Source organism: Hydra vulgaris, chromosome 03, assembly GCF_038396675.1.
Source record: "Hydra vulgaris chromosome 03, alternate assembly HydraT2T_AEP".
In the NCBI taxonomy this organism is placed as follows: domain Eukaryota; kingdom Metazoa; phylum Cnidaria; class Hydrozoa; order Anthoathecata; family Hydridae; genus Hydra; species Hydra vulgaris.
The window spans coordinates 10,242,835-10,253,438 of NC_088922.1; the positions used below are offsets into that span (position 1 = coordinate 10,242,835).

Sequence of the window (10,604 nt, forward strand, 5' to 3'; positions counted from 1 at the left end):
AATTTTCAAAGTCGACTAACTTTGACTTTTGGCTAATCAACTTTTAGTCAATTTAGTTAAAGTCGATAGCAACAATAAATTTATAAATTAACTTGTTTTTATCTAACGACACATATTCAGTAGCTCAGTGATTTAGTTTTTACCACTATGTAAGCACCTAAAGGTTTTCATGAGTTCAAATACCATTAAGCAAAAAAACATTTTTCAGATCTTTCCTCTTCTTGGCGCTTTCTTAAATACAGTACAAAACAGTTGCAGCAAAAAAGATTTATAATTTTTAGATTATTTTTAAAAGTTATCTTATATCATACATATATTATACACGATCGTTCCATATAAGGCCTGCAAACTAAACTGACCCAACTGACGTTTACACTTACAAACTTTTGTACGTAGCACTATATAAATGAAATTTTTACATTAAATATAAATGAAATATTATTATCAATTGACATAAGTTTAATTTTTTATAAAAAAGTGCTGAGACTCTTTCTCTTCACTAACTCTGGTTTAGTCGATTGCCGTGAATTCTGCCTAAACACGCACGAATGAGCATTTCAAAACTAATTTCTGTCCAAGCGTTAACAACACAGGATATAGTTGAATATTACTGATGTTCAATCAAAACGCTTGTGTTTATTTTTATTCATGTTATTTTATTCATAATAATATTGACCATGCATGTAAATCTTGCCCTTCTCCCTCTACTCCCATCATATCTTCAATTTTAAGAATCCATCCGCACTGCTACTACTGTCTGCTATTTAGTTACTATTATATAAACATTCTTTATAGTTAAAAACAAAGTTGATTATTTTTCGTTTTAAATTTTCTAAATATTTAAATTTTTAGTTCAAATATTTCAGAACATTTCAGAAAAATAAAAAAAGAGCAAAATCTAAGGAAGGAGTTGTACTAATAATCAGTTACAACTTAAAAGAGAAAGACACCTTGTAGAGATATGAAGTGCAAAGGGAATGATGGACCTTTCAGTGCTGTGACAGGAGAACACTTTTTGCTCTGGAGTATAGATATATTCAAAATATAAATTAGGTTGTTGCCACTGCTATTTATTTAAAAAATGGTTGCCAAGTCAGCGCTGGATTTATGTAACTACGCATATGAAGAGCATACGGGGGAAAACGGCAGAGTCACATTTAAAAAGTTTTGAGAAAGTATATATTAATCATTTATAAAAGTTTTCATATAAAGCATAGAAGTAAATTAGAAAAAATTATTTCTTGATTAATTTATCTGAAGTTTACGTTTTTAATAAAATATTTGTAACATTTATTAAAACTTTTTTTTTCCTAACTTTATACAAAGACTTTTATAAATGATTAATATATACTTTCTCAAAACTTTTTAAATGTGACTGTCGTTTTTAATTGTGTACTCTTCATATGGTTGTAAAATGGAGTTAAAATAAATTCTGTTGTATCCATAATGTTTTTAAGTTTCCTGATTGCCCATGCGTATTTCGAGGCTTTCTCCCTGTTTATAAGTATGCTTTAAAGAAAAAGAAAATTCTTCTATCGGATTATGTTGTAGCATGTATACTAGCAGATACTTAATGGCTATGACATGAGAGGTTAATGTTTGCCTGACACAAAGAGTGAATTTACAATTGTCCATAACAAGCACCGGCGCTTTCACATCTGTATTTCTAATTGCTGGTACCAACACTGTAGTAATGAAAGTACAAAATAAATCTGCACTCCAGCCTCCAGTTTTTATTTCATAATCCAGCACTCCCATTGTTAAAACAGCACAAATCAAACTAACATTCTTGCAACGATTTGTAGACGACTGTAAAACTGCTGGCGCACCTCTTAGCGGGTAACTATATGTGCTGTTGGTGCGCACATTAAATCCAGTTTCATTCAAATAAATAAGTTTTTCATTTAAAATTCCGTTAATTTTGCTTGCAAATGCATAGCGTGCATCAATAACTCGTGTTGAGTTTTGATGTAACGAATTATTTTTAAATCCGAGCGTTTGAGCTTTCTTGAAATAGTAGGCTAAGACATGTTGAAGCCTGCTGCATAATTTTTTTTTATCTCTTCTAGCGTACAAAGATTATTTTCTTGAACGAATAGCTCAACAATATTTTTTATTTGAGCGTTTTTAGGTCTTTTACCTCGTTTTTTATCAGAAAACGACTTGAATGCAGTCATTTCGTCGAATTCTCCTCTGTTTAACTTAACGACAAGATTTTGAACTGTGCGCTTAGATAAATTAAGAGAAGTGGAAATGCTTGTTGTAGATTCATTTCTTTCAACTAAATGCTTAAGCATTTCAATATGCTTTGTAACACTTTTCCTAGTAACACTTTTCCTAGTTTTTTGATTGGCAATGCTGCTTTCTCTTACATCCATAGGGTAAATATTTGTGCATTAATAATAATTATAAATGATTAAATTTAAATCTAGATAAATGAATAATTAGATAATTAATAATTTAATCAATGAACAAATTTGATAATAAAGTTAAACAAAAACCTTATACTAAACTAAGTAAGAAAAAGAAGGTATTTTGCACCTTAAATAAACCATCATCGAATCTAAAAAGTCTTCGTCTTGAGCATTTTTAACCTCGTTTACCAGGAAACAAGAACAATTTGTTTTGAAAAATTTGTGCTTTTTTAAATCGCATAAAAAAATGAATAAATACGCATATAATAATGAATAAATACGCATATAAGAATGAATAAATACGCATATAAGAATGAATAAATACGCATATAAGAATGAATAAGTACGCATATATAAGAATGAATAAATACGCATATATAAGAATGAATAAATACGCATATAAGAATGAATAAACACGCATATAAAAATGAGTTGACGCGCATATAAAAATGAATAACATTGCAGATTGGAAAACTGTGAGACTTTCTAAATAGATGTATGAAGATTTAAAACAGGATTTGATAGATAGTTATTACCCTATTGTTAGTAAAGCTGAAGCTAATAATTTAAGAAACTTCCTAAAAGCGTGTTGGTTATTGGAATTGATCTACACGGTTTACATCTTAAGTCTAAGAAATTTATTGCTTATGCTCTTGAGTATGATGTCTTTGCAAGGAATATTTATAATCACTTGGCAGAATTCCTTGCATTATATACAACTATCAATTCAGCTTCAAAAGTATTGTTTGTACTAACTAGCCGCTAACTATTATATCCAGGATATTGTGTCTCCTATCATTACCTTCCTGAATGATGATTAAAAGACTTTAGTTTCCAAGGTTAACTTTATTGTTGCCCTATACTTTAATTCTTCACTTTTGAAATCCAGTAAAGCTGAACATGCAGTAGTAAATAAGACATACAAATTTGTTAAAATTTTTCAAAAGGATTATGATATTTTTAGTGTTATCACTAGTGCTGCCAAGGAGTAGTATTAGACTGAGGAAGACTTCCAAGAACTTGCATCTTATAAAAATTTTTATAACTTTGTAAGAGGGTAAAGTTTCACTAATGATTGTGCAGAGAGAAACAATGGTCTTATTCAAGAATTTGTTATATATTTCTTGTTTTCCAAGAGCACAAAAAGCTTGTCTCCAAAATCTTGCCACAGCCTAAACTCATTTACCTAAATGCAGAAATGTAAAAAAGTTGTTGTAATCAAGCGGCTTTTTTTAAATTTATTTTTAATAAAGAGTATTTCAACAGTTTAAAATTAAATTTCCTACATAAAAAAGTTGAAATTGTTCCATATCACGAAAATTCACTGTTTTATTAAAACTCTTACTTGTAGCTGTTCCCAACACACTAGAAGTAAATAATTTTTGGGGAGACTTTATATGGCGTGTAATGAATAGGTAACCTTAGCATGTTGAATTTCTAAAAAAAGGCAATTAAGAAATTTTTGTGGTCTTATATACTCCTATATACTATATAGTCCTATATACTCTACTTACTTACTCCTATATACTGGATGGTTCACGTACTGGATGGTTCACTTTCTTATAGCAGGGCTAAACCGTCAAGAGCAATCAAATGGAAAAAAGTGATAACAATGTATGTGTTTTATCAAACAAAGTATTAATAAAATATATATATATATATACATACAATACATATCTCTTTCAACATTTTTTATAGCATTGTTATTTTCTTTTTCTTTCAGGGTTTAATAAATAGTGTTTTGGTTTGGATTTAAACATATGTGTTTGGAGGTTATAAAAAGGGTAGAAGTAATTGAGTTAATTCTAATTTTTTATTGCTGAGTTTATGAAGGAATGTTTTCCATAAGATATTGTATTATATTTTTGAATCTTTAACTGACCATTATTAAAGTTTATTATTAGGCAAGTGCTTATCCTACTACGCAGAGTAAACCAATCATTAAACATTTCCCGCAGTGAACCATAAGAGGTACCCGTGTATAAAAAAATACTTTTTAATTTTTAATATATCAAATATGGTATTAATTTGGAGTTGTTTAAAGTAAGTAGCTGTTTGAGATTTGTATGGCAGAAAGTTAATTATTCCAATGATATTTTTTTTTGAAGAATCCAACAGATGAGAATAAAATAGAGTTAAATAAATAGATCTTAGGGTTTATTTATTAATGAAGTTGCTTACAATAAGGTTTTTTCCACTTTCATTTGATATTTATCCGTAAAAAAAATTTTTTTTTTTGCTTGCTTTTAAATAATATTAGGTCAGTCTTTTTTTTAATAAGTAAAATTTTGTTGGCATTTTTTAGATTTGTAGTTTTTTAACGTTTTTAACAAATTTTTTAATTTTTTTGACGGAATTGTTTAAGTACTGAAGGTTTGTGTCGTCAGCAAAGCGTTGTACTCTGCAGAATTTTACTGCTTTAAAAAATCATTAGTGTAAATAAGAAACATAGTGAGTGTAGAATGGATCCCTGAGGAACTCTTACTAGTGCATTGCTTAATTTTGAATTTGCCCCATTAACAGATACAAATTGTATTCTGTCAGTGGGAAATGATTTAAATTATGAGTTTGAAACTCCTCTGATACCATAGTAAGATTTTTTTTTTTTTAAGATATCAGTATCAACAGTGTCGAAGATCTTTTGAAGATCTATAAAGATCTAACATCCAAACACTCCTCCATCTAGAGCTTTCCTAATGTTTTCAGTCTAATTTAGTTATGCAAGTGATGTTGATTAGTTTGTTTGAAATCTAAATTGTAAGTCATAAAGCCGTTTATTTTTGTTAATGAAGTCATACCCAGTGAAAAATAAAACCGCGTCCCACATGGGTTCCGCGTGGGTTCCGTATGGGATTGATGGGATTTACGTGGGACGGATTTTCCCATGTGGTATCCGTATGGAAATTTGTCACCTTAAACCCATGTGGGTAATCCCACATGGGTTACATATGGGAACCATATGGTATTTACACACATGGGAAATCCTACGTGGGTTTCCTGTGGGATTTGCATGGGAATTAATTTGAAAGCTGGAAACTAAAAAAAAAACTAAAAAAATTTTTTAAATCGACATTGCATTGCGTTACGTTTATATTGTGTGAAAATATTTTATATTAATAAAGAGAATGGCAAGCAAGTATGTAAGTACCTCGAATAATGTTTATCTTTCCTTATAGAAATAAGATTAAGATTTGTGCAAATAGACGTATTATTAGGATAATATAATAGTTATTTGAATATAGATCTTGAGTAAATTATTTGCAAACAATTAACTGATGCAAGTTGAAATGTTGTCAAAAACCAATCTTGCATGCATGGGACACTGCAGTGTCCCACAAAGAAATGCAGGTTTGAAAGTCAAAGAATTCCCAATTTTCTTTATTAAAAAAAGAAAAAAATAGGATGGGTTTCTGTAACTTTTTTTATGCTCCAAAACTTTTAACTTTAGATGTAATAAGGTTCATAAAACTTAAGGAACTAACGAAGTACATTGAGGAACAAAAACAGGATATTTACAGAAACTTTTAAATTTTTAATCTGGAGTACCACAGTGTAATTGGGAATAAAGTCTCTGGGTCCAGTATTCAAAGTAATACGATCTAAAGTAATATATAAATTAAATAAAATGCTTTAAAATGCATGCAGTTATACATATAACTCCTGATAGTTAACTATATGTATAACTAGTTATACATAAAATTTATTATATAAACTTATTTTTTAAGGTTATGCTTGAACAAATTAGAACCAATTAATTCAAATTCAAGATTTAGTTCAAGTTCAAGTTATTTGTTCATTGTTTTTTCACTATTTTATATTTATTTGTTCAAATTTGTTAACTAGTACTAATTCTTACTACAGTAAGAATATTTATCATTGTTGAACGTGATTTTATTAGTAACTTAATTTTACTATCAACATATTTTGACAACACCCTATACATTTTAAATGATGACAGCTTTACTTTTCTATTGATGTTAAATTTTTTATGTTTCAATAACTCAGATTGAATTTTAACTGAATTATTATAAGCTTTGTAAGGGTTTGTTGTATATCAAATGGTGTTGTAAATAAAGTAAAAATAATATATATATATATATATATATATATATATATATATATATATATATATATATATATATATATATATATATATATATATATATGGTATTTAGGCTATGGGATCATCCATAAATGATGCCAGTAGATAGAGGAGCAGCGTGAGTTTAACAATAATTGACAATAAGAAGGGGATGTTGAGACCAAAAAAATTCAATTAAAAAATTAAATTAAAAAAAAAAGTAAAATATTTTATTTAAAAAAAAGTAAAACTAGCTATGAGCAGGTTTTAGAGGTATTTACACCAACAATGTGATCTAAAAACTTCTTGCTTTTGTTGCTTAAAACTGTAGAGGATCATAGGAAAAACAATTTAAATTCAGAAATTAGCTTGCTTATCTGAAAGAACAATTTATGTTTTTTTTTTTTTACTTTTAGTACTGTTGAGAATAAATGTATAATTGAACCAGAAAAAAATTGATGGTATATGCATTTTTTATATTATATTAACAATTCAGATATACCATCATAATAAGATAACAAAAACTGATATCATTTTCAATGGGAGATAGCAAAAAATTGACTGAGTTTGATAAAGGGTGAAGTTGTTCAACAAACCGGGTCATCATCTGACATCATTATGCATAGATGACCCTACGATTTAAGTAAAATAAGTAATCAATTTGCCATATTTCTCTTTAGAAAGTGTAAGAAAAAAGCATTGTTATGCTGAGAACCTACCTATTGAGCAAGCTTTGACCACCTATTTTATAAATTTGAGAGACAGAAGTGGAAGTGCGAATCACAAAAGAACTAATAACAATGCTCTAAATTGATTTTAACTTTGTAGACTAGCATTAATATAGTATTTAGTAATAATACATGATTTTTATAATTTGTATTTATTTCCATTAATTATCAGTTGTCAGTCTCCATTTTATAAAATGAATTAAAAAACTATTTATTTATAGTATAATAATAATACATAAATACTAGTTTCCTAATGCTATTATCATCACAATGTTATTGTTATTCGTTTTAAAGTGAAATTTTTTATCAATTTTATTGTTTTAATTTTATATATATATATATATATATATATATATATATATATATATATATATATATATTATTTTTACTTTATTTACAACACCATTTGATATACAACAAACCCCTACAAAGCTTACAATAATTCAGTTAAGATTCAATCTGAGTTATTGAAACGTAATAAATTTAACATCTTTTTTTAGGCTCCAGTTTTGGAACCTAAAAAAAGTTACAGAAACCTCCTTATCTCCCCCCTATATTTTTTTTTTTTTTAAATAAAGAAAATTTGACTTTCAAACCTGCATTTCTTTGTGGGACACTGCAGTGTCCCATGCATGCATGCTTGGTTTTTGACAACATTAGAACTTGCATCAGTCAATTGTTTGCAGATAATATACTCAAGAACTATATTCAAATATCATATGAACATGTTAGAGAATGTTCATATGATATTTGAACATCACAAATTTAATAATATTGTTGTGATATGTTATATAAGTAATTCCATAATAGATTATGATATGAAAATAAGATAGGATATGAAGGCAATGATCAAAGAATAAATTTACTTATAGAAATTTAGATGTTTGTTTATTAGTTTCAGAATATTATATTGTGTGACCGCGGCCTTCTATAATAACAGGCCTTGACATCGCGCAACAAAGTTGTTAAACTGAAAACCAATTCCTAATCTGTGTTTACATTTTCATCTTTTAACATTAGACGAAAGTTTGTTTTTGCGCTTTTTTAATAAATCTTTAAAATGTGATGTGGTTTATAAATTAGATATCTTTAAAATGTGATGTGGTATATAAATTTAAAATGTGATGTGGTTTATAAATTAGATAATATTGTTATTATGTTATTATAGAAGTCTACATCATTGAAAAAGCAGGTTTTTACATTTTTGTTTTTGTTTTTTTGTTTAACTACTTATCCTTATTGATCACTTTTTTTCAGGATTCTCCTCATGGGTTCAAGCTCATTACGCATAAACGTTAGTCATTGTAAGTAATAAATTAGGAAATAATTATTTGTGAAATATTGTAGTCATTAATGACTTCAAACTGGCTAATAATTAAAATTGCTCGACTAATAAGGTTCCTTATAAAAATTGCCTCTCTCTCTCTCTCTTTATATATATATATATATATATATATATATATATATATATATATATATATATATATATATATATATATATATATATATATATATATTTATATTTATATATATTTGTATTTTTATTTATTTTTTTTAGAAAATGTTTGAAGAAAGTTAGAAGATACTAAAAACCTTGGTATTATACAAGCCGAAGCGATTTAATTAATTCAATTGACAAAAAACGGCGTGTAAATCGCAAAAGAAAAAATAATATTTTTAATATTCGTTTTGGATGTATTGATTAATAGCATTTATTTTTAAATAAATTCATTTTGCAACACGTTTTTTAATTTTATAAAATTTCGTCATAATAGTTTAAGGTAAATCCCACATAGGTTATAGGTGAAAAACATCACATGTAAAAGATCAAAAATGCTACACATTTTGAATACCGAATGGGATAAAGTAGCAAATACCAGATTAAGTTAAGCCTCTCTGAAAGCTTCGATGATTGATTTTAAATTACTATTTAAAAAATTTTTAAATTAAAAGAATTTTAAAAATTATCATAGAAGCATTCGGACTTTCATTTGTCTAGTATTGACTACTTTTATACCATTTGGATTAAAATATGTGGCATTTAAGATCTATAACATGTCGTATTTTCCACCTATATCCCATGTAGGATTTACCACATAAAACCCATGTGGGATTTACCATATGAAACCCTCATGGGACAAAATAATAATCCCCATATGGGTTACATATGGTAAAAACCCACGCGTATCCCATATGGGATTTACCATATGGAATCCATGTGGGATTTACCATATGAAACCCACATGGGACAAAATAATAATCCCCACATGGGTTACATGTGGAAAAAATCCACGCGTATCCCATGTGCGCTTTTTAACTGGGTATAAACGATTTTTCATAAGTCCTAGTATTTTATCAATGTTTGAGAGTATGGATATTGTTCTATAGTTTTTCTCTGAAAGTTTAGAATCATTCTTAAAAATAGAAACAACTTTAGCTGTTTTCAGATTTTTTGGGAAAACGTTATTCGAGAACGAGAAGCTAAAAATAGTTTTAAGAATTTTGGAGATTTCTGTTTTAAGTAGCTTTATTATTTTTACTGTTATATTTTTTAGTTGTTTTGTAATAACAGAGTCAAGTGAGTTGGTGTTTGATCCTGGCGATTTACTAGGATCAACTGATTTGATAGTTTTAGAGATTTTAAGCTTATTAATGGGCTTAATAAAAAATTTTTTTGAGATAGTGTTCATTAGATAGTCTGTATAATGATTCCTAGATTGATGTTTGTTTGGTTGTAGGTCTATTTTATCAATATTAATGAAATAGTTCTTAAATCGCAAATATGGATAGGGTTTGTTACTGTTGTATTGTTGTAAGCAAGCATAGTTTTGATTGTGTAAGAGCTAAGTTTTATATTTGAGATGCCTTTCGAGGTTGATTTTATATTTTTACAATTTTCATTGAAATATTTTTTATAGCAACTTTTTTACTTTCCTTAAGTTTTGTTTAAATGTGTTGCAAAAATTTTTATATTCAATATGGAAATCCTTTTTATTTAACCATGGATGTCAGATAATTTTTTAAAATCATCTGACATCCATGTTTTTACTTTAAATTTAATTTAGGCAGTAAGGCACTAAGGCAGTGTTCACTTTTTTTTCTTTCGAGAATATATGCTAAATTGTCTTTTATTACTGCATTTTTCAGATCGGAAAAACATTCCCTCTACCGCTGCTGGAGCCTTAACTTTAAATCAATTGTTAATAAACTTTGTACAATTAAAATATATTCTTCATTATATAACTTTGCTCCAGTAACACAGAATCTTTTTTTTTATAATGTCTTTTGAAGGTTCTTCTAATAAAATTGTTCTCAACAGCTGTAAATATTTCTTTTAACACCGGGTGACAATTTTCATCTAGAATAAACCGGTCATATATG

At 27.7% G+C, this 10,604-nt stretch overlaps 1 long non-coding RNA gene across 2 annotated transcripts; it reads left to right on the top strand.

Annotated features, from left to right (window-relative positions):
- The first annotated feature begins 2,841 nt into the window (after positions 1 to 2,841).
- Positions 2,842 to 8,964, top strand: LOC136077942 (uncharacterized). Of its 2 annotated transcripts, XR_010637389.1 has the most exons (4): positions 2,842 to 4,028; positions 4,138 to 5,706; positions 7,846 to 8,527; positions 8,782 to 8,964. It is a non-coding gene; the product is annotated as an uncharacterized LOC136077942 (long non-coding RNA). The 2 variants fall into 2 exon arrangements; XR_010637390.1 differs by lacking the exon at positions 2,842 to 4,028 and having other exon boundaries at positions 5,474 to 5,554; positions 8,481 to 8,527.
- Positions 8,965 to 10,604: the final 1,640 nt, after the last annotated feature.